The sequence below is a fragment of the Molossus molossus genome, unplaced genomic scaffold, assembly GCF_014108415.1.
Source record: "Molossus molossus isolate mMolMol1 unplaced genomic scaffold, mMolMol1.p scaffold_m16_p_11, whole genome shotgun sequence".
NCBI classification, from domain to species: domain Eukaryota; kingdom Metazoa; phylum Chordata; class Mammalia; order Chiroptera; family Molossidae; genus Molossus; species Molossus molossus.
Window position 1 is genome coordinate 53,638,565 of NW_023425346.1, and position 23,197 is coordinate 53,661,761.

Below are 23,197 nucleotides of genomic sequence, written 5' to 3' on the forward strand. Positions count from 1 at the left end.
AAATTAGAACGGAAAGGAATTCCAAAAGTGTTTTAAGCCATGGCAACATTATTGGAATATATGCAAAAACTTCAAAGATGACAATTCTGAGGAACAATACTCTCTTGGATATATAAACCATAGCTTACTTAAGCCTGGAAAGAAAAAAATTTAAAATTTTAGTGGTGATTATCTTTGGGGTGAAGAATTATGGGTGATTCTTTTCTTTTTTTATAATTTTCGCTGCTTCCCAGACTTCCTACAGTAAGCATGTGTTACTTGAACAATTTGAAACAATTGTTTTTTCAATCTTACGATATATTATGGAAAATCACCTTATGTAAAAAGTGAAAAGGCTTCGGAATCAGACAAACTTGGGTTCAAATCCCAGCTTATGCCCTTTCTAGTTTGGTGCCCTCACATACACTCAGCAGCCCAATTGGCACATAGAACAGAAATAATATCACATGCCTTGAAGCATTGTCACGTATTAGAGGTGAGATATTATAAATACTTAGCACACAGTAGGGGCCTAATAAATGATAATCACTCTTCTATTCATGGTATACAGGGAAGAGAAGTTAAGCTTTTCTGGTAACAGTAAATACATTCATGGTGTTTATAAATTGATGCTTCAGGCCAGGTGTTTACAAAAACAAATGAGTTTTTAACAGACAGCTTCCAGAAACCTAACTGTTAAAAGTTCCACTCCATTCTCCTTTCCATCACAGTTATTAGATCTCCACAGTCAGAGACACCTGGATTCACTGGGACCTGCTACTATGCTGCTCTGTGTTCGACAGTCTCTGATTGGATGGGAGCTGGGACAAGGGTTAAAGCCCACCCCTTGGAGCACACCTACCACAATCAGGATCTTTCCCATATTGTCATTCCTTATGATTAAAGTGAGCAAAATAAATTAGGAGAGTGCCTACATGAGGGGGGAGGGACAAGATTATAGATTCTCTGGCTTTTCTTCTTTGTGGTGGCTATGTTGATATTTTCATCCTATTCATCCAAAGGTAGTTCAATCAGTGAAATTTGTGATAAAATATATATACTCAACAAAATATGGCTGTTGGGGATATGCTGCCCTTGGATATATGTTGCTGTACCTTGACTACAGCAAGAAATATTGATTTAACTGGCTTTAATATCAAGTCAGGTATTTGTTGACATGTGGAAATGAAAAATATCAAAACCATGAAAAGCTTGATATATAGGTCAAGTCCCATTTTAGCTCACTCCAAGGGACTGTCCAAAGTCTTTTGTATTGGAATTGTGTTCTAATGACGCTTGACCACATCATAGATAACAGGAATTTTCATTATAAAGGGATTTGCTACACAAATGAATATTGGTATAGATTTTTATGAAGTACCATTTATTGTAAAAATTACAGCACACACAAAAAAATCACTACGTACTTCAGGTCTCCCTTCTCCCTACTGGAGGCACACCTTGCTTTCTATCGAAGGTAAGCAACGTTCCCTGCTCTTCAATGTCTGATTACTCTTTGCCCCTCTCAGTGCCTCGTGCAGAACAGACCCTGAAGAATAGCTGATGGAGAGAGGAGCTGAATGAAATGTGGTACCAGAGCCAGTGAGGGAAATTCAATAAGTTTCCAGAGTAAGATAAATAAATTTTAGAAAATGGTTCAAAATGAGGTTTAGCCATTCCCAGCCAGCATCCTCAAGGAGTCCAGGACCCGTTGCCTTCCTTGGCTCCCTCCTGATAAGTGGTCATGGAGGCTCGTCTGAAATGCCCAGCACCCAGCTCACGTACTCTCATCTCTGGGGTGCACCACAGAGACATGTCAATCATGAACTGCCCGAAACACCTTTAAAAGGGTCCCACGATAGAGCTCAAGCTGGGGTGGCAGTGAACAAGCTCTGTCCTCCCCTTCAGACCGAGAGAAAGTAACTGCCGGGGAGGTGAGCGCACAGCCCAGGGAAAGCGAGCTGGGAGAAGCGCAGCCCCAGCGCGGGGAGCTGCGGTCTGCAGCCAGGCCCAGAAGTAGTTTCAGAGCCCTTACCAACCAACTGAGAGCCCTTACCAACCAACTGAGAGCCCTTACCAACCAACTGAGAGCCCTTACCAACCAACCGACCGACCGACCCACGTAGCCAGATGGGGGGTAAAAACCAAGACACTCTTCTGAGAAGCGTTCATGTAAGCCACCCAACATCAAAATGCCTAACTTCTGATTCTCTTTCCTTCTCCCCGCCAGCAACACGATTACTGTCATAATTAAAGAGCTTTCTTTTCATTTTTATAATGCAATCTGGTTAGAATATATTTTCCTACCTGATAGTCTTATTTTGTCTTTTTCACTGAAAGTTATAATAATGCATCAGATATACAAGTTTTGTTTCTGTCTTGGAACAACATAATTCTTATTTTTATAAAGGTCTTGACTATGTTCAAAGGAACCACCTGTTGATGCCAAGGGCCTCCTTCCATCAGAGGAATAGCCACGGGAGTGAGCTTTGAGAGACCTCAAGCTAGCAAGGGTTTCCAGGGCAGAGACAGTGCCTCTCCCTTATTACTGGATAAAGTCTAAGCAAAGAGTTAGGAGGGTCTGGTGAGGTCAGCCCTAGGAGCGGTGTATTTTTTCATATATATAAAACAAACATTCCCATTATTCATTTGAAAATATTTTAAATGGCAAATTGGCTTCTCCTCAAGAGGGATGACCTGTGGCCATTAATTAATAACTGGGAAACTAATCATAAAAGTCCTTTTGAGTTAGCCACGTGGTTTGCTCAGCACATTTAATCCTCCATACGACCTTTGACTTTGCAGTAGTCAGCTCCACATGGGAGCTGAGGGAGCCGAGGCTCAGAGACAGCAAAGTGCTCTGCCCAGAGTTAGACCAAGCAGTGGAGCCACATCTTGAATCCAGTCGGCAGACTCGTATCCAAGTCTCTGCTCACAGAGACAGCCCCAGTGTAACTCCGTGGGCCCTGCCCACCTGCGACGCCGCCACGGGGACATACTCTCAACAGGTCAAGGTGGTGGTCGTGTGCTATCAAGATGCAAAACCCTTTTAGTTGTCAGGCTATGAATGGCACTGTCCCTCCCCTGCAAGAACTAAAACGACTGAAGAAAACTAGAACAATTCAAAGACAAGAATGGGTAAGCTCAAGGGCTATAAAAATTGGAGAATTCAAAAACCAAATACAGCTTTCTTGACTAGACAACAGTTGGTTAGAAACTGTGTAACAGAATACCTCTGGGGAATAAAATATTACATACTAGGGTTTTGGGTTTTTTTCCTTTCATTTTTACTAAGAATTAAAACCTACAAAATGACAAACTAGGATTACCCTATTCAAAGACACCTTCAATTGTTTCTTTGTTCTGAGAAACTGTGTGTTAGGTACTGACTGGCAATACCTATCCCATCATCTTCATATTCATTATGCGTTTTTTTTCTACAAAATTGATTGCCGCACTACATGCTGTAAGTCAGATTTGAGAGCTGCCGAGTTAAATGTTCTAAATGGATGACTTTTCAAAGATAACCTGTCAGTTCACCCAGTAACTCTTTAGGGGTCTCTCCCAGCATACTTGATGTCCCCCTATACCTCTACTTAGACCTAGAGCAATTATTACAGCTCTTTACTGGTGTATCATAGCTAAAGCTAAAGCTTTTCCCTTCACCCCTAACATACAGATAGTGAAACTCACAATTCCTTTTCATAGCATCAATTTACTCTGGCTGTTACTACTGTTTAATTCCTATAATTATCTATGTGAAATTCTCCAATTCCTAGGGAGATAAGTAATTCTGGCTTAGTCCATACAACTGAAACAAAGATGACTTTTGTATGATTGGCTAAATACATATTTTCTTCCCTGAGGTTTTCTTTCATCATGTTTTATTTCCTTTGGTTAACACCTTATTTTAATGAGGCTTGAGTCCAAAACATATAAGAACATACGCACACAAGAGGTACTATGCTGAGTAAGCCAAGAGTTCCAGCCAAGTGTCCTATCTTTTACGTGGCACCAAGTACATTTTGTAAAAAGCACAATGATAACTATTCATTCCTCCAGCCTTAAAAAGATCGGCAGGGGCTGTGTGCCAGAATGGAAAAGCATGAGCTTTGAAATTGGACAGCTGGCTTCAAATACCACTTCTACCACCGCTGTCTTTGTGGCCTCAGCAAACGACTCATCTCCCCTCAAAGCTTTTTCATCTGAAAAATGGGGGTAACAGATGTACCTCAACAGAGTTGTGGAAGAGTTAAATGAGAATTCTGCTATAAAAAAACCTACCATATACCCTGGCACATTAACAGACACTCAAGAATTGCTAGTTTTTTTCTGCCTCTCTATAAGATGCCATTAGTAATTCATTTTGAATCTGTTGTCTATGCACAAAAATGATGTAAAGGATATTAACTGCGGTGCTCTTTATGACAGCAAGGAATTGGAAATGGTCTAAGCATAGGGAATGGTTACATTAAGGTATACTTATATATTGAAATGTATGCAGTCATTCCAAATATTTTTCAAATCATATTTTATGATGAGGGAAATTGCTACCCTAGAATTTAAGTGAGGAGAACAGACAAGAAAACCTATGTAATAATAACAACAGCTTAGATTAAGCGTTTACTATGAGCGATGCAGCATGCATTATCTTATTAATTCTTACAATAAACCTACTAGATGCATACTATTATTATGCCCATTTTACAGAGGTAGAAACTGAAGTTTTGATCATTTAAGGGATTTATAGTCACTATGTAAGTGGCATAGCCAGGACTGGAGTCTCAAAGTGTCTGAGTACAAAGTACCTTTAAAGCACTGCGTGACACTGATTCTTCAGTACGGACTTCCTGGGCCCACTGTGAGGCTGGTTTAAACACATGCAAATGTGTACACACATACACACACACACACACACACACACACATCTGGAAGGAATACACCCCAGAGGCCAACGACAGTCTCTGGATGCTGACATTTTAGCTGACTTTTAATTATTATAATCCATTTCAATATCTTTTCCAAATTCAGTGAGTGTGCATTATTTTTACAACTACAAATATAAAGTACTGCACAAATACTGGTGTTTTGATGAAGTGACAGTTTATCCCTTGACTTATTGTAGAGTTGGGTTCCTCAGTGCTCCTATTCTTTTAAATTATTGTTTTCCATTGGGTCCAAGGTAAAAAAAAACTACTTTGTACATACATACAACAAAATATAGTGCAGAAAGCACCATATGTCTACCTGACAGACATGTGATACTAATATAAAAAGTCAGAGTTTGTGTGAGGGGAGAAAAATAAAACCTCTTTTCAAATAATACAAAATTTTCCATTCAGAGAAAACACGCACTCATTGGTGACACGCTGCCATCTGCGTGTCCTCTGCTATGGCCACGTTAGTGACACTGTCGTGGAACTGTGTACACAGATGCGCACATTGTCTGGACATGCCTCGGCCTGATTACTGTCTCTCCCTGCAGGTGTGACTACAATGATGTGCAGGGTGACACCTAAGCAGTAATTTCCTGTCATTCGACCAATTCGTTTTCAGAGCAACGATTCCATAAAGAGAACTGAATGATGTATAAAGAAGCAATTCCTCTGAACCAAATAAGTCCATATAAATTGCAATGATAGGTGAGATATTAATTTATTTTATAAGGTTGTTTTTTAAATAAATTAAAAATAAGGGGTTTTAGATTATGCTTCTTAGTAGATTCGTCAAAAGAAAAATTAAGGCAATCTAAGAGTTACTCCAAATTAATCTCATTCCACTTCATAGTAGAGGACTCCACTTCATAGTCTAGGACTGGCTATAAGTGAATCAACAAGGACAGCTTTGCTAAGGCATTTGACTAACTCTTTCCTGGCTGTATCCTCTTAGACAACCTGGGGACAAGAAAATAAACATAAGTAAAAGATGATCAAACTAGTTTTTAAAGAAAAAAAACGACTAACAAAATTCACATATTGCTGTCAAGAAGACTTTAGAAAGTCAAAGAGCTCTCTCTTTGGCCTGTGTTGTGCCAACATTTTATCAATGACAGAGAAAGTGCCATTCTCCACTGTGTAATTGATAAGTAAAAGAAGTACCACTAATGATTGAATTTTTAAAACTGGAATTCAAAAATCACTTGACAAAATGTAACAAGGACAAGGTTCACACAATTAACTGCACAAGGACGGAATAAAGGACACTGGCTTTGTAGCAGTTGGTAAGAAAAAGACTCGCAGGTTTTATCTGACTTCGGATATAAACGCACCGATGGAGGCCAACACCATACTTGACTAGATTAATAAAAGCAGGGCGCCCTGAATACAGGAGTTAACAGTGGGCCTGGTTTCTGCCGCTCGGGGAACTCAGGAGTAGGGTGTTGTGTTCAAGTTGTCGCGTTTAAATGGCACGGGGACAGTGGCAGGTGACTAGAGGAGCGTTAACAGGCTGGGAACTCTGCTGAAAGAACTGGGACCACGTGAGCCTGAAAAGAGAAGCCTCCAAGTAGGAAATGCCATAGCCGTGGTCAAATGCATGTCTGTCCCGTGGCTCCCCAGAGGGTGATGGAAGACAAACAGGGAAGCTGCAGGGAGGCAGATTACAATATTTTTGTCCTCCTGTACTTGATATTGAGTACTGGTCCAACCACAAATGAGTCAAGGTCCGCATCTAAAGGAACTTAAGGCCTAGGACCGCTGCGGACTACTGTCAGCTGAACCCCTCAGTATCACACAGTTGTGAACTCCCGGTCCCTGGCCTGGCAGGGTTCAAACGGCAGCGGGCTCACTGGGCCACTGTGGAAGGGATCCCTGCACCGGGGGAAATCCTAAGCCACGGCATTCGCTATCCCTTTCCAAGGCCCACATTCTATGCTTCTAATGTTTTATCAGTCACTTTCATGAAGATATCCTAGTATATTTGTGTTAGCAATATCTAAATATGCTTTGCCTTAATAAATGAGAAGTAACTAAATTTAAATGCAAGCCAGAGGAGTCCAGAAGTCAAATTCTACCAAAGTTTGGAAATGATAAATTAATGTTGTCATGGTAACCTTAGTTGCTACCATCCATTACAGCTGAATGAGTTCTTGCTCTGGGACTACCAGAACAATAAATGAATTTATATATTCAATGCCACATCCAGCACTAAATAATCTTTTTAGTGCTTTTATTTTTAATTTTGGGGGCAGTAGATTTACACTTTCTCCCTGCGTGTTCACAATTTTAATGTGACACCCTCCTAAGGCTGTGGTATTACAGTGGGGGAAGTCCACGCATGTACAGAATCCAGTTCACCATTCAGACTTCATAGAGGAAACAACTGAGGAAAGACAAAGACCCTCTAGATCAGGACATTCGCAGTCACAGTAGCCAGCATAACAGCTTCCACTTTCCCCTTTGCAAATTATAGGACTGCCCACATTTCCGCGAAAAACTACTCCATCAGAAGTGGCAGTGTGTCAGATCTGACTATCTCCCCCTGTGTGGCACTTCGGTAAATGGGCTTTCTCGGCTATGTATTAGCAATCACTATAATATATGAAAGTCGACCCACACTGAGAACAATATTGCCTCCAATCAAAACCATTCTTCCTCAGTATACTAAAGCCCTCTCCTCCTTCCTGCAAGCAACAAAAGCTACAACAAAAGAACTTCCCAAACACCCACAGTTAGAGAAAGAATGGCTCCAACAAAATAAGTGTGAAATCTGTCCCTGGTGTCGAGTTTGTATCTGAATCTTCCTTTTCAGGTTATTTCAGTGGCTTCCTTTATTTGTAATCTGTCAGCAAAGAATAGAAATAAAAGTTTATTTTGATGGCAGTGTGCCTGACTATTCAGAGATTCAAAAATGTGCTTTGTTTATTCTTACATTATCCTGACAGAAGAGGTAAACATGCCTTTCTCCCAGGGCCTCATGCTGCAGTCATAATCCCAGAGGAATATTTTCACAAATGCAAACCACTAGACAAGACTGGCCTTCTGGTCCTTTTATACCCTTGGATGGGTAGAATCTGGGCCCCTTGACCCTTAAAATAAGGAAAAGATTCCTTATTTTCTTCCTCATCAGTCTCAGGGAAGGGTCTATAAAATTATTCATCCCAAGGAGCACATGTCTGAATTACCACTTCTAATAGCATTTACAGCTTAGGCCCTGCTGCTGGGCACTCTCTGTCCTTTTTTATTAGTCATAACAAAATCATAAAAAAAAAAAAAAAAAAAAAAACCCAAAAAAACAAATTAGGTATTAGTTCCACGTCATACATGAAAAAAAAACTGAGATTCAGAAAGATTAAATAATTTGCTCAAGTTCATATAGCCAGCCAATTACATGAGTCAAAACCAGGGCATTCAAGTACCAAATTTGTCCTCTTTTTTTCCTAAACTCTACTGGTCTTAGAAAAATAACCAGTGTTTTCATAATATAAGCTTTCCCATACCAGAGAGCAGGAAAGTGAAACTGTTGATATTTGAAGTGCCCTTTTGAGTAGTATAGATTCTGAAATCACATCATAAAGGCAGCTACCTTCCTCATGCACATATAAGACCAGCCTTCCCAAAGGAGACGGGAAGCAGATGTATCACAATTTAGGGGGAAAAAAAAATCAGCCCTATACTTGCCTTCCCCTTTTCTTCCTAAATTGCACATATGGTACAAATGGGACCTAGAGACCAGTGGGGCAGCCAGTTTGGTGTCAGAGGTCTGGAACAGGGATCAGCCAGTATCCAGGCAAGGAAGCAGCAGGGACTCACCCTAGGTCTTGTAGCTCAGAGACAAGACTACTGTCCTAAGAAGGCTTGGAGATATATGGTAGCGCACTTACCCAAAGCAATTTGGGATTCCTACACAAGAACTCAAAGCAGAGATTTGGGAATGTGGGAGACAAAATGGAACATGAGGTACAAAGTGAAAATTTGGTTAACCAAGAATGAGGCTGAGTTATGGCTTCCCGGGTAAATCGTCTGAAGAAAAACTGCATGGTCAGTTGGATGGACAGTCACTAAGGGAGCTGGAAGCCTCCCAGATCCTGCAAGTGGGGGAAAATAATCATACCAGGGTGGCCACCACTTTCTCAGGCCATTTTCTACAGATGTATGACTTTCATACTTTTGAGCACAAGAATCTTTCCCTTTAGCAGAATCTTATACTAATGCTTAATATGTAAAAGCAAACAAAATAACTGCTCAGAGGGATTCTTCTCAGAAGGCAAGGGTTCAACAGAACACAGCACACAATCTGCCCAGAGAATGTGCTGAGTCATGCTGCCTATCAGACTTCACTGGAACTGATCCTGCTGAACCTTTCTCTTGATAGTCATGGTTTCTTCCCCTCACCTCCAGACTTCCCCTTCCTGCTCCAAAGTGATAAGCTCTGGTTTCCAATCACTGGTTGGTTCTTGCACTGTAAAAACATAAAGCTCTGCATATCTTGTAGGCCACAAATATCTTCTGGGTCTTTCTGACAGCCCATATGCCTGTCCTCCAAGCCTTTGGGCTAACTGATGCACAGCTCCCTGCCCTCAGGATCATAAGCATAGCTAACTTCTGTAGACACTTACCAGTGGTTTGGCATGTCATTTTGTTTGAAGCACAATGGCTCTGGGATGTACATATTGTTGAGGCTCAAGACCCACTGATTCACTGACCTGCTCAGAATCTTAGACCCAGACAATGGGGGAGCCAAGACTTAGCCCAGTGGGAAGGATCAATGGCAGGATGGAGAACTCAGAGAAACAGGCCTGGCTCTCAGCATTCTGCCTGGTGCCTCCCGGGTAGGAGGCTTCCATGGACTGTGACTCAACTTGCCCTTCCTTGCTCCTCCTGTCTGTCTCAAATCCTTCCTCTCGGACACAAGTAACCCTGCTTCCCTCTGCTGACAGTGACCGGGGAGACAGATGTGCTTTAACAGTGATTTCAGTACTCTGAGTACTGTATGCATGACTCCTGCCTGTCGCTTTCACAATCTGTCTCTCAGATTCTGAATCTGATCTAAAGAACTTTATAGGTCTGGGTTTAAGAAACTGAGCAATCGCTACTTCTCTATACCTGTCGGGCTGACTCAATCATTCAAAAAGCTCATGGGCTTGGCTCTTGTAGCTGCATCTCCTGGGAATGAGATGCTCTATAACAATGTTGTCCAGTATGACTGTCATGTGAGCCACACAGGTCATTTAAAATATTCTAGCAGTCAAGCTAAAAAAATAAGTAAAAAGAAACATGTGACATTATTTTAATAATGTATTTTATTTAACCCACTATATCCAAGATATTACTATTCCAACATGTAATCAATATTAAAATTTGTTAATGAGCTATTTCACATTCTTTTTTTGCATATAAAGTCTTTGAACCCATGGTGTATATTACATTTGCAGCATATCTCAATTTGGACTAGCTGTATTTCAAGGGCTCAGTAACCAGATCCTGTAATGACTCACATCCTTTAGTAAGGATGATACAGGCAGGGGCAGACAGTGGGAACAAGAATCATTAGAGAAGACTTTGATACACACCCAAAGAGAGAACTCAACTCACAATGGAGCTTTCGTACTTCGCTAGAGAGTTTCGATTTTATCCTGGAGAAGCAGTGACTCTGTTGAAGGATTTTAAGCAGCAGATTCATGATCAAATTTGCCTTTTGGAAAGGCAGCAGTGTGGCGATTGGATTGGAGGCAGGCCAGGCAGAAGGCAGAGAGACCAGTTACGAGGCTACTGCAGTAATCCTCAAGAGGGATGACGAGGGCCTGAGCCACGGCAATGATGGTGGCAATGGTCTAGAGAGGTGAGAGCAGTTTCAAGACAGTTTGAACGATGGTTTCTACAGGGCTAGGTGATCAATGAAACATAGGAACTGAGAAAGAGCAAGGAATCTAGAACGACTCCCAGATTTTAAAGTTGGTGATGTGGGTTCCATTAGTTAAGGTAGAGAACACAGAAGGAATATGCTGGTTGTGGAAGTGGGGTTTTGAACTTGCTGAGTTTAAGATTCCTGGAGTAAGGTTAGAAGAGTTCAGGACTGGAAGTGCAGAGTAAGGAATCAATGGCACACAGGTGGTAGCAGAAGAAAACAGTGGCTGAATTGCCCAAGGCAAATGTGAAGAGTGAGAAGAGGGTTGAAGAATGAATCCTAGAGGATGCTGAGGAGAGGAACCTGCAGAGAAGTCTAATACAGAATACTGGGCAACAGGAAAAAACAGGAGAAAGGAATGACTCAGAAAACAGACGGGCAAAGTTTCAAGAGGCAGAGAGAGATCGTTAATACCAACACAGGTCAAGAATTTGAGGAGAATCCTTGGCAATGGATCTGGTGGTTTGAAGGACAGAGGTGGCCATTATGAGGACCGGATTGTAGAGGGTTGGAGAGAAAGAGTAGGTAGGAAGAAGCAAGTATTGCACAAGGACCTGTCTTTCAAGGAGCTTCCTTCTGGAACGTAACCAGACCAGGGAGAAGGAGCCAAGGAGATTTTTGTCTGTCTTGTCTTCTGTTTTTACAGAAGAGAAAAGGTTAGTTGGGACCCTGAAAAGAAATGTAATGAAGCAAAATCCTTAAGGAAGCAAAAGGGGATGCTCCGAGAAATTAGCTTCAGATTGGAAGAGGGTACAGGGAAAGAAAGGAGTGGGGAAGAAGAGCCTGTTATTTCTAAGGAAGAAATAACATTACCATTGCAAAATTATTTTTCCTTGCTTAGAAATATAAGTGAAATATAATTATACATGAAGGCATTTTTCTCTTTAACAGTGCTACGTATCATGTATAAAATCCGGTACATGCTGAACATAGAAAGAAGTTACTAGCTTTATGGAGCTCCAGACCTGCAGTCTTGGAATATTACCAAGCCTTGCACACACCTTTGCTTCACCTAAACATCACCTCAGGTAATAGTCATCATCCAGGAGAGTCACAGTGGCTGTTTACAGCTGGTGGCCTCTCTGATTGGTTGGTGTCCAGGGCTGAACTGATAGGTAAATATTCTCAATGTCATCATTCATTATCTCACAGGGTAGGTTAAGAAAACAGTTTGGGTCAGACACCAAACGCATTCATCTGCCACTTTTCAACTCTGCAGATTCGACCAGGTCATGTGCCTTACCTGAGTTTCAGTGTCCCCTTCATAAGAGGGTACATAATCCCTACCTTGCAAGATCATTTAAGGTTTAAATGAGATGATCAATAAGTGTTAACTATCATGATGATGATGATAATTGTATTCACTTTGTTCTGATTTTCTAGGAACTGGATGTGCTGGTAATGAATCAGTCTTTGCAACAATTAGCATCTTGATCCCTAAGGAGAACTGAAGAATCAATCCTATGTTACGAAGGGCCCAATGTTTGTACCTTTCTTTATCCAGTACATATTCAGGCTCTGCCTTAAAACTGCCTGGGTTAGATACCTGCTCTGCAACTTATTCGTAACTTGCCAGTCTAGGCTTCAGTATTGCTCTTCAGTAAAATGGAAGTAATTAGCATATATACTTCAAAGCACTGCTTTGAGAAAGAAAGGAGATAATGCATGTATTTAAAATGAGACATTGCCTATGGTATAGTCTATGCTCGAATGCATTTAGTCATGGAGGACTTACATCTTATGAAATAGTACAATCCACAATGGTACTACTTTCCTTACACTGATCCCAAATCTGTCTCCCTGAAACTTATACCCATCGGTCCTAGTTTTATAGTCCATGAAACTTGTGATTTACAGACTCACAAGTAGGGTTCTATATATTTCTATATAGTTTACCCACTTATTGAATTCTGCTAGGTGCACTGGGCAGTGTCCACAGATGGCTGGCTACTTGGGAGCACAATCAGGCAGATATTCCCTATTTACATTACCACGAAGGTTTCAACCTTCAGTGGTGTTTCTAAATGCAAGGGGCCCTTTTGAACATTCTAAGCAAGTTGGATGCTACCCAGGAATGCACTGGTTATATTGCTTACAAGACCTATTTTGCGCTTTATGTCACAGCCAGTTCAGCACTTGGCACCAAAAGGAATTCTTGTATATCCTTAAAGTTTCATTATTGAGCATTGTAGACCACCAACGCCCAGAAGAGCCCTGGCATACTACTGAGGTTAGAGTCAAAAAACCTAGAACGCCTGCCCTGCGCTGCCCCAGCCTTGCCACCATTCCTGTACCCTTGTATTTCCAATAACAGCTATTAAAGTCTTACCCAAATCCTTTCAATAATCAGCTCAAACGATGATCACTTTAGGCAGGCCCCTGCCACATACCCCTCCGCCCCATCAAGAGAAGAAAATTTCCCCTCCTGAGCTCTCTTAAACCTTTGTTTCTGGGATACATGTTATTTCTCCTGCTTGACTACAAACTCCTTCCTGGCAGAAACAGTGCCTTGTACCAAATGAATCTTACTAACAGTTTAAAGAATTGGATTTTGTCCTGAATACAATAGGATGGGTGTGGCATCTCTTCCTCACCTCAACTTTCATCCCCAAATAGATCCCCCAGATAACTTTTTTTTTTTAATGTTACAAGGAAGCTTTTAAATGAAAAGGTTGGGTAGCCCTGCAATACAGTCCGGGATTTTAGGGCCAATTAGCTGAACTTTTATATAACTGATTACTCTAGTCTAACTGTTTTATGTATAAAATACTGGCATAGACCAGCATGCTTTTATTTTTGCTCACTAATGCTACTCATCACTCCACCTTAAAATAATGACAACCTCCTTGATTCTAACTCACAACCGCCAGCCTCCATCGTCATCTCGACTCTGGAAAATGCCAGGCCTCAGAATCCTCACAGATGATTAGAACCACTGAAGAAAAATGGCAAAAACTCCTTGACAAGTGCTTTCTTCAAATGTCTGTCTGTCCCTTTGATCCAATGTCAACATTAATTTCTATGTTAACAAATATTTACTGAGGTCAGGACTAGGTGTCAAGCTTCTAGTTAGGCTCTGGGGACACAATGGTGAGCAGTACACAGGCAATATCAAATCCCATCATTAAAAAAAAAGTCGCCCTTCTGTCTGTCAAGTGCTTGCTATGCCCAAGGGCCTGTAAATGACTCAAAGATACTGTACAAGGTACATCAGTGCCCTCAAGGAACTTGGAATCTAGTTAGGAAAGCCACAATGAAGAACACAATAGTATAGGAGAGCATCTGATGGTCTGTGATGCCGACAAAAGGGCAGAGAGAAAAACCCATGAGGGTAACATGAATAGGCCTGGCGGACTTGAACTTAAAGATGGTGATTAGTTCAGAAGAAAAAGGAAAGGCATTCTAAAAAGCAGATCATGGCCCAAGCCCGGTAGTTCAATTGGTTAGAGCGTCGTCCCAAATATGCCAAGGCTGTGGGTTTGATTTTTCAGTCAGGGCACATACCAGAATCAACCAATGAATGAATAAATGAGTGGAACAACAACTCCCTCCGCCCCTTTCTCTCTCTCCTACATAAACAAATAAAATGTAGATCATAAACAAAAGCTTTATGTCCATCTTCAAAGGGCAGTAGGACTAAAGGTTCATGTTGGAGAGAAGTATAAAATAAATTTGGTAAGTTAAATTTGGGCAAGACATGAGGTACATTAAAATAGGTTGAGCCTGGCCGGTATGGCTCACTGGTTGAGCATTGACCCATGTACCAAGAGGTCATCAGTTCGATTCCTGGTCAGGGCACATGCCTAGGTTGTGGGTCCAATCCCCAGTTGGGGGCACGCAGGAGGCGGCCAATCAATGTTCTCTCTCATCGATGTTTCTGTCTTTCTCCCTCTACCTTCCTCTCTCTCTAAAATCAATAAAGAAAAAATATTTTTAAAAAGGTTGAGGGGTTAGACTTTATGTCAAAGGCAATTTGGGGGTGGGCATGGAAAGCATTTTAACTAGTAGAAAGAGCACTAGCTTTAGAATCAGATAAACCTGACTTGAACACAGCCTCCCCATGAGACATTCCTTGGAGAAGAGTTTTAGGAAGATTGATGTGGTGGAAGCACGCAGAGGGGGCAAATTCAATTACAGAGGCCAGGATGCAGGAGACTATAAGCATCTTAGAACATAGGAGGGCCTGGGCTCTACAGGAAAGTTGAGGAATAAGGAGGAAATGTGGGGGCTGGCTCAGAGAAACTGTTACAAAGGAAGAGTGAACAGGACTTGATGCATAGTTTTACTGAAGGAAAAAAAGAGAGGAGTCAGGGAATGGTCTCAAGTCTGGGTGATGAAGAAAATGCTAAGACTATCAAAAAAAGGTAAGTTTTTTCGTTGTAAAAGGAAAAGGTTTAGCAGAGAATATGAAGTTTGTTATGAGGCAGGAGGCCTTTTAGCCTGACAGCAGGACATCCACTTTGAAAAGTGTTAAACAGGTGCATAAATCAATATGGAGTCTGTGTCAGCACTAAAGATTTGTATGATGTAAGGCAGATTACACCATCACATTTAAGAATGTTTTATTAGAAAATACTATTAAACAAAGGTAATGGAAATGATATAAAGAGTAGAGAGAAATACAGACTATTTTTCTTAGATATGGTACTTAGCCGATCCTGTCCAGTACCACAACACTGAACGCATAACGTTCTGTAGAAATTCAACATATGGCCTATTTACATAACAAGCATCACAACTCCAAAATAGCCATTTTGATGTGTCAAGGAAATAACACCTTCATGGCGACTACTTCAAAAATGGGAAGAGAAAGAAAGGTTTGTTTTTCTCCTATAATTATGTGTACTGGGTCATTAACTGTTTGTATCATAAAAATCATATTTTAATTGTGTGATTACACGGTAAGACAGAACAGTGATAGAATGGATTGATTAGTTGAATTATGCACAATCATGTGGAGATCAATAAACAGACTCCATCACTCTGTCATATTATATTTCTGCCCTCATGTACTATGTCATGCTTATAAAAGCTCCTGTTCTGTGTACAAATATTATAGCAGTCATATGATTCAATTGTCACAATCAAATTACAGTAACGGGGTCTACAGAAGATGACTAGTAAACAAGTACTATGGAGCAGTGAGTAAGCAGTATCTGTTGAATGCACACAGAGCCCACCCTATTCTTATCATATGGTGAGACAGGTGGTAGTAGCTTTAGATCTTACCATGAGCAACCTCAAAGTCTTCCATTTTATCATACAAAACCAGAAGTTCCTGTCCTGGCTCACCTCATTAAAGTAGTGTAAAGGTGGCAGAATGAAGACCACTTAAGCACCTTCAACACAAAAGCCATAAATGAATATTCGTTGTTCATGACAGCACAATTCTATGATCAGAGACAGAGAAACTGATAGAACTTAGGACCAAAATTGAGCCATATCTCAAGGTTAACTTCTGATGGAAAAGTATTTCTATTTGCCCAGCAAAACTGCCCTACGAACTGCTTCTGATTGGCAGTACTTCAAAGACCCTAATGATGTGGCCCAAGCATTTCCTTTCCCTGATCATTTCAGAGATGGCAAAGCAGCTTCACAGCCCATAGACACCTGTACCCACAATGACCACTTGAAAATCAGTGGGAGCACAGAACTATCACGAGGACTTGCATTAGGAACCTCCCTAAAACAAAATGAGTACAAAAGGAGTCTTAATAATTTTACCTATCCAAATAAGTATATTAAACTGAGTTGGTTCCTAGGAAATCATTTAATATTTTCAGAGGCAGGGATTAAAGAAAAAGAAAATTGCCTTTTAATATACTCCTTTCCCAAATGTTGAGTTTTTACTAACCTCTTAAATATTCTCTGTATTCAAGTGATTGTATTTTTTATGCAAATTATCTTTGGGGCCAGTCTAGTTTGTGTGTCTGTCTTTAAAGCCACAAAGATACAGACTTGTACGTGCTTTTTGTCCTGCTGCTCCATTAAATAGATTTTAACAAAGCTTGAGTTTAATCCAAAACTCTAATTAGAGACTGCAGCAGTAAATGCCTTGTCCAAATAGAAAACCGTTCCCAAAACTGATTCCCCCTAGTTAAAGCTCCAACAAATGCTATCATACACAGGTATTGTTAGACACTAGTTACTTGATAAAATTGCCCCCATCCACACAACACACTGCTTTCTGGTTATGTGATACAAATTTCTAAGACCAATGAAATACTTTACCCAAAAGGTAACTTTAGTCTTTATTTTCAGAGCATCTTTCAAAATAACTGGCTTCATTACTTGAATATTCTTTTTTTTTTCCTTAATGAAGCAATTTCTGACTTCCTATCCTTTTCCCCCCTGCCATATTGCAATCTGCGTTATCTCTAGAAAACAATCAATCAGAATGGCAATGAATCATTCCTTTAAGACAAACTAAAATATGTCATAAAGGTCACACGACCTTACTCGTTTAAATCCTGGCATAAAGCCTCTTCCTCGGCATAGGTTTTTAAATTTGAGTCGTTTTGTTTGTTTGTTTTTTCCTTACTTGCAAAGGGATGGGTGAAAGTTTCTATAACAACCTTCAAAAAATTTTTAAATAACCAAGTGGAACTAGTACAAAATATTTTATGGAAAGAAAGGCTGTGTTTGAAGTTCACTAGTTCTCAAGCCACAGATTCTGTAATATACTCAAAGGAAAATGCTGTACAAAAAGAATCATGACAGTGTTAGGTCCCCCAAACCTTGGCATCCACTAAAACCAGGAATGCTGGGAATTGAAAGCTTGTGAAGTTCACAAACACACACCAACACCCCCCCCCCTTCTCCCCCGAGAACATGAAACCTCCACTCGTGAAGATGGGAGGCTTCGTCGCATCCCTGTCCAGGTCAAGTCTCAGCCCTCCACCTCCTACGTGCGCAGTAATTACTAACAATCGGACAGAGTGCGAGCGAGCAGGAGAGTGCGAGCGAGCGGGCGTCCAGCGTGGAGAGAGCGGGGCGAACCCTCCCCGCACCTCGGAAACAACCGCTGTCCTGGGGCTTCTTCGTCCGTTGCACAGTCCTGAGCCCGGGCCGCCGCCTGCGGACTCCGGGTCCACCCGCCTAGAAATCGCGGTGCAACCGCTTCGTCCCGCGGCCGGGTCGCTCGGCGTCTGCTCCCGTCACCCGGCCACGGCAAGTTCTCGGGCACGAGGGGCCGCTGCATCCCGCTCCCACCGGCGCCCAGGGCGCGGGGCCACGGCCGCAGGCAGGGAGGTCCCGCTGGGGCGGGAGCCCCTCGGCCCGCAGCGAGGGCTGCGGGGGGTTGGGTCGCACTCCGCTCGGCCAGTGCAGCGGGCGCTCCGCCGGGGACGGCAGACCGGGGACCGCCGCCGATTCCGGTCCGGAGCGGGCGGGTCCACGTCGGAGCGCGGCGGCCACAAGCTCTCCCAGGGCGCGCAAAGGGGCAGCGGACCCGGCGCCTCCTCCCGCCCGCCGGCTCGATCGCGCCGGAGGGAGAAAGGAAGGACGGCGACCTCCGCGTCCGGTCCGCGCCGCCAGCCGGCGTCGGCCCGAGCGGGGGCCACACCCAGCGCCCCGAGAGGCGGCGGAGACTGGGCGGCTCGGGCTGCGGAACGTAGGACCCAGACCGAGCCACCGTCCCGGCTGCGCAGGCCCCGCCGCGTCCGTCCGAGTCCTGGGTCCCCGGTTCGGGCCCGGCGGGCGGGGAGGGGACTCCGGGCGGCGGTGGCCAGGGGTCCCGAGCTTACCTCTCTGCCGGCCGATCGCCTGGCACTCTGTCCCGGACTGGGGACCGGGATCGGGGGAGCGGTCGCGGTCGCGGGGGGAGGTTCAGCGGCGGTGGCGGCCCCTGCAGCGCCGAGGGTGGGCCGAACAGGAGCCGCTGCTGGGCCGCGCGCCGTCCGGAGCTTGCCCCGCGCAGCCGGCGCTCGCGGCGGAGGGCGCAGCCTGCTCGGCCCCCGACTGGATTCCTTCGCTCACACAACTCCGGGGCGGCCGGCTCCGCGCAGGGACGCTCCCGCCCCTCGCAGGCTGCCCCCGCCCGCTGGCCCGCCGGCCAGCCCGCCCCTCAGTGTCACTCACCCAGGCGCGCACTCCCCGAGCCGGCGCCCCTCGCTCCGCTCGCACACACAGCGCTGCTCACGCCTCGCTCGGGTTTTGTATCCGCTCACACGCACGTTCTGACACAGATCCCTTCCCTCCACACGCCTCCCCAGCTCCTTTCCCACCCCACTTTCTAGAAGGATCCCCGTACGGCTTCCGCACTTTGCCTGCTTGCCCCACACCAACCTCCTCGCCTTTCCCCAAACCTCCGCCTCACTTAAACTGTCCCTGTAATTGAAAGATTTTGTCACGACCGACACGTGTTGCAGGAGAGGCATCCTCCCATACCCGGGAGAATGAACTTTGCTCCCCCGCCCCCAGCGCTGCCTGCAGATGTCAGATGCTTCTGCCGTTAGCAGGTAGTAATGCTTTCTGGTGCTGAGCCAAGCTCAAAACGTAAACAAAGGGAGCGGGTGTCGAAAAGATCTGAAGAACTAGGCGCGGGAAAAGTACTGGGGCTCGGTCCGACCTTAGAAACCCCGCCAACCCGGCGTGTTCCGGCCCCCCTTCCTTTCGCTGCCTGTTCACACCGGGCATCTGGAAGATGGATGGCTCTAAACGTGTTGTGATAACCAAGATCCAGATCGACACATGGGCATGAGCCCATGGGTTTCTGCCTAGGAGTACAGTAGTCGGGAGAGTAGACGCAGCTTCTCAATCATTATTCATGATGGAAGTACTTTAGATAACACACCTCTTCCAAAGGCAGTAGAGTGAAATGCAGTCAACTCTTCAATTCAGTTTTTTTTTGTTTTGTTTTGTTTTGTTTTTTAAGGATGACTTCTTAGCCTCCCTTTTTTCTGAATACCAATAACTGTTTCTCAGCGGCTCTTTGGGTGTCAAAGCCCCTTACAAATATCAGATCAGAGTTGGCTATGCTCCTCACACTCCAAACTCTTAGGAGTCCCTGAGTGTACAGCAGAATGGTATATCACCTGATGTTTAGGAATCATAATTTGAAATAAAACACAAGCACCTTTCTGGCAAAGTTCAAATCTGCTAAAATAATGTGCCCCAGTTGACAAAGCACCGACGTAATAAGAAATAGAGGGGTTAAAAGTAAAGGAATACATTTTCTTAACCTGACTTGTGGTGGTGGTGGTGGATACTGGGTGGGTGTATGGATCATATAATTTATTTAACAAGCACTTGTAAGTGCTTTATAGTATAAACTTGATTTAATACTTCAAACAATGTTTTTAGGTAGGTATGTACTATTTTTATCCATTTTTACAGATAAAGAAACTGAGGCACAGAGAGGTAAGTTATTTAGCTAGTAAATGGTGGAGAGAGGATTTGAACACACATAATCTGGCTCTGCCTATGGTGCACATAGGAAAACTTGTTTCTAGAAGCCATATTACATATAAATATAAAGGATGAACACCATCCTATTGTTTATTAAGTTTAGGTGGAAAAGGTAACTTGTAACAATTTGACTTGGAATTTGATATACGTTTTAGGTTCTCTGGCAAAATAATCTAAATTTCAGGGCGGGGGTGGGTATTCCCCATAATTATAATTCCAAATAAATAATAAATTACTGCTTTCCTAAGAACAGTTTTGGAAACAACACTGAACTCAGTCTTCATTTCTTTCTTCTACAACTTTATAATCTTCCCAGGACTCCAAACCTAACTTGCTTCAGAAAGTCTAAAAGAAAAACGCTTTCAAGAACTAGATATGACCACAGGGAAGAAAGAGATTTCTGAAGCCCACACGTGGATAGTATACATAAGAATAACTGGGATGTGCGTTGAGAGCAAACATGTTAAAGTATTCAATTGACGGAAAGAACACAGGGAGGAGTGTAGCAGTAGCCACTGTACCACCAGCTAGACTAAAACGAATTCTCTGTTGGGAATGGAGGCCTAGCCCATGAAAAGACAATTATAGCCCTGGCCAGTTTGGTTCAGCGGTTAGAGCGTCCACCTGCGATCCGGAGAGACCCGGGTTCGGTTCCCGCTAAGGGCACGTACCTCGGTTGCAGTTTGTCCCCGGCCCTGGTTGGTTGTGCGGGTGGCAGCCACTCAATGTGTCCCTTTCACATCGATGTTTCCCTCTCTCTCTCTTCCTCTCTCTCCCTCCCACTCTGTCTGTACAAGAAATGGAAAAATGTCCTCTGGTGAGGATAAAAAAAAAAAAAAGACAATTATAACGTAACTAAAGGAAACAATTATAGCTTTCAAGAGTTAGCTAAGGGGCCTCACAAAAGAAATCAGACTTTTGAAAGTTTTATAGACAGGGAGTTTCAAATCAAACTTAAATCTTTTGCTATTTAAATTAATTTACTCTGGAAAAAAATAGAAAATTTCTGTTTCTGGGGGAGAGGGTTTAAAATGTTTATGTAGTGTTGTTGGCACCAGATATTGAAAATTCATTTGAAAAATTACTACATTACTTGAAATTTTGATCAGGAGCTTATCCATCTAATGGTAGTATGATTATGTTCAAAATGATTATTATTATAATCCATGAATCTCTTTTTTACTATTTTATAAACTAAATAAAACAACAAGGGTCTTTTGTAAGCAAACAAAATAATAGTTTATATGTTGTAATATTTCCATATAGATATTTTTAAATTATTGTTATTATTATTCTTAGAGAGAGAGAGAGGAAGGGGGAGAGAGAGAAATATCGATCTGCTGTTCCACTTATTTATATATTCATTGATTGATTCTTTTATGTGCCCTGACCAGGGATCAAACTCACAACCTTGGCACTTGGAATGACACTCTAACCAACTGAGCTGCCTGGCCAGGGTCTCCATATAGGTATTTTTAATATGTGTCTGTTGCTTTCCTCCACATTGTCATGGACACTCTTAATCCAATGTGCTTAATTGTGAACATGGGGGGAAAATGACATACCCTTCAATGAGTCTGACTATTTCTTTGCAGCACTGATTCCAGCAAAATGTCGTGTTCTCTACTTTCTACCCCTAGATTGTGCTGTGCTTCTGATTCTCCTAGGCATGGCCATTCATAGCAGGGTTCACATCCATGGGGGTACCTCAGATCCCAGAAGCCTGTTTTAGACCATGGTCAGTTGTCTCTACTAGAATCTTGGCATCTGAATCAATGGTGGAGACAGAGAGTGATTTGAGTAGCTAGGCTTCAGACTGCTGTTCAGACCTGCTGGAGAGTCTCTCATCTGCAGTTCCTTGATTTTGACTAGGTTCAGTGACTGTGTGGAGCCTGGGTGATCTCTCTTAGGGAGGAGATAAATGTGGTCTCTGCATGTGATTGTGGTATTCATTAGGGCTGTTCACAAATATGCCAGGTCTGCTTCCTTGGAAACACATGATAGAATTGCACTTCCCCACCCTACTGCAGTGCAGAGTAGCCCTGCAACTTGCCTCCGCCTATGAAAGATGGATGGAAGTGATGAGTTGTCAGTTCTGGGCAGAAGTTAAGAACTAGGGCATGCATCGCCACATTCTCTTTTCCTTCTAGAACTGCCTCCAATGAGGTGTGCCTGGTGGTTGCTGTTGCACTGGACTGGAGTGAATGACAATGAGCAATGGCACCTCTGCGGCCCCTTATGTGTATGTAGTATGAACGAGAAACAAACCTTTATCGTTCTAACCTACTGAGATTTCGGGGTTGTTTGTTTCTGCAGCATAATCTAGCCTATTGTAATTTTGAAAAGATAGTAAGGAAGAAACAAATAATTACAGGGCACACTGTGGCAGAGAATGGCTAATAATTCTATAGATCTGTTTCTTTTTTTTCCTAAATGCACAACTAATTCACATTTCCCAGTCTCCTATGTAGTTAGGTGAGGCCAAGAGACTGGATTCTGACCACCAAATGTAGATGAAAGCTTTGTACTCTACTTCCAGTCCCCACCTTCTACATGATCTCTCTTCTCCACTGGCCCTGTGGAAACGAAGGTCTCTGAAACGTCAGAACAGGAGCCAGCAAACTTTTTCTATAAAGGGCTATATATATAGTAAATATTTTAGGCTTTCTGAGTCATTGGGCTCTATTGCAACTACTCAACTAAGCTCTTTTACAAGAAAGCAGTCACAGACACAATGCAAACAAATGGACATGGTTGTGTTATAATAAAACTTTATTTACAAAACAGGTAGTGGATTTGTGTCCTGCGTGCACTAATTTGTTGGCTCCTTGTCTGGAGGAGGGTAGAAAGACAGGATGGAAGGGGCCGAAGTCTCTGAGTAACTCTATGGTGTCCACTTGCTGAACACCCACATTGAAATTTTACCTCAGTTAAAAAAAAAAGAACCACAAAACCCGTTGAGTTA

General features: G+C 42.9%; 1 protein-coding gene across 5 annotated transcripts in view; it reads right to left on the reverse strand.

The window, feature by feature from the left end:
* The window catches only part of SPATS2L (spermatogenesis associated serine rich 2 like), a 159,378-nt gene extending 139,744 nt beyond the window's left edge, over positions 1-19,634 (reverse strand). The window contains exon 1 of one of the 5 annotated variants that reach the window (XM_036254037.1): positions 19,213-19,634. The gene's annotated coding sequence lies outside the window, so the exon portion shown is untranslated. Of the gene's footprint in view, positions 1-17,834; positions 17,869-18,569; positions 18,611-18,903; positions 18,932-19,212 lie in introns of those variants that run through there. The other 4 variants (XM_036254042.1, XM_036254040.1, XM_036254039.1 and 1 more) reach the window with 4 other exon arrangements.
* Positions 19,635-23,197: the final 3,563 nt, after the last annotated feature.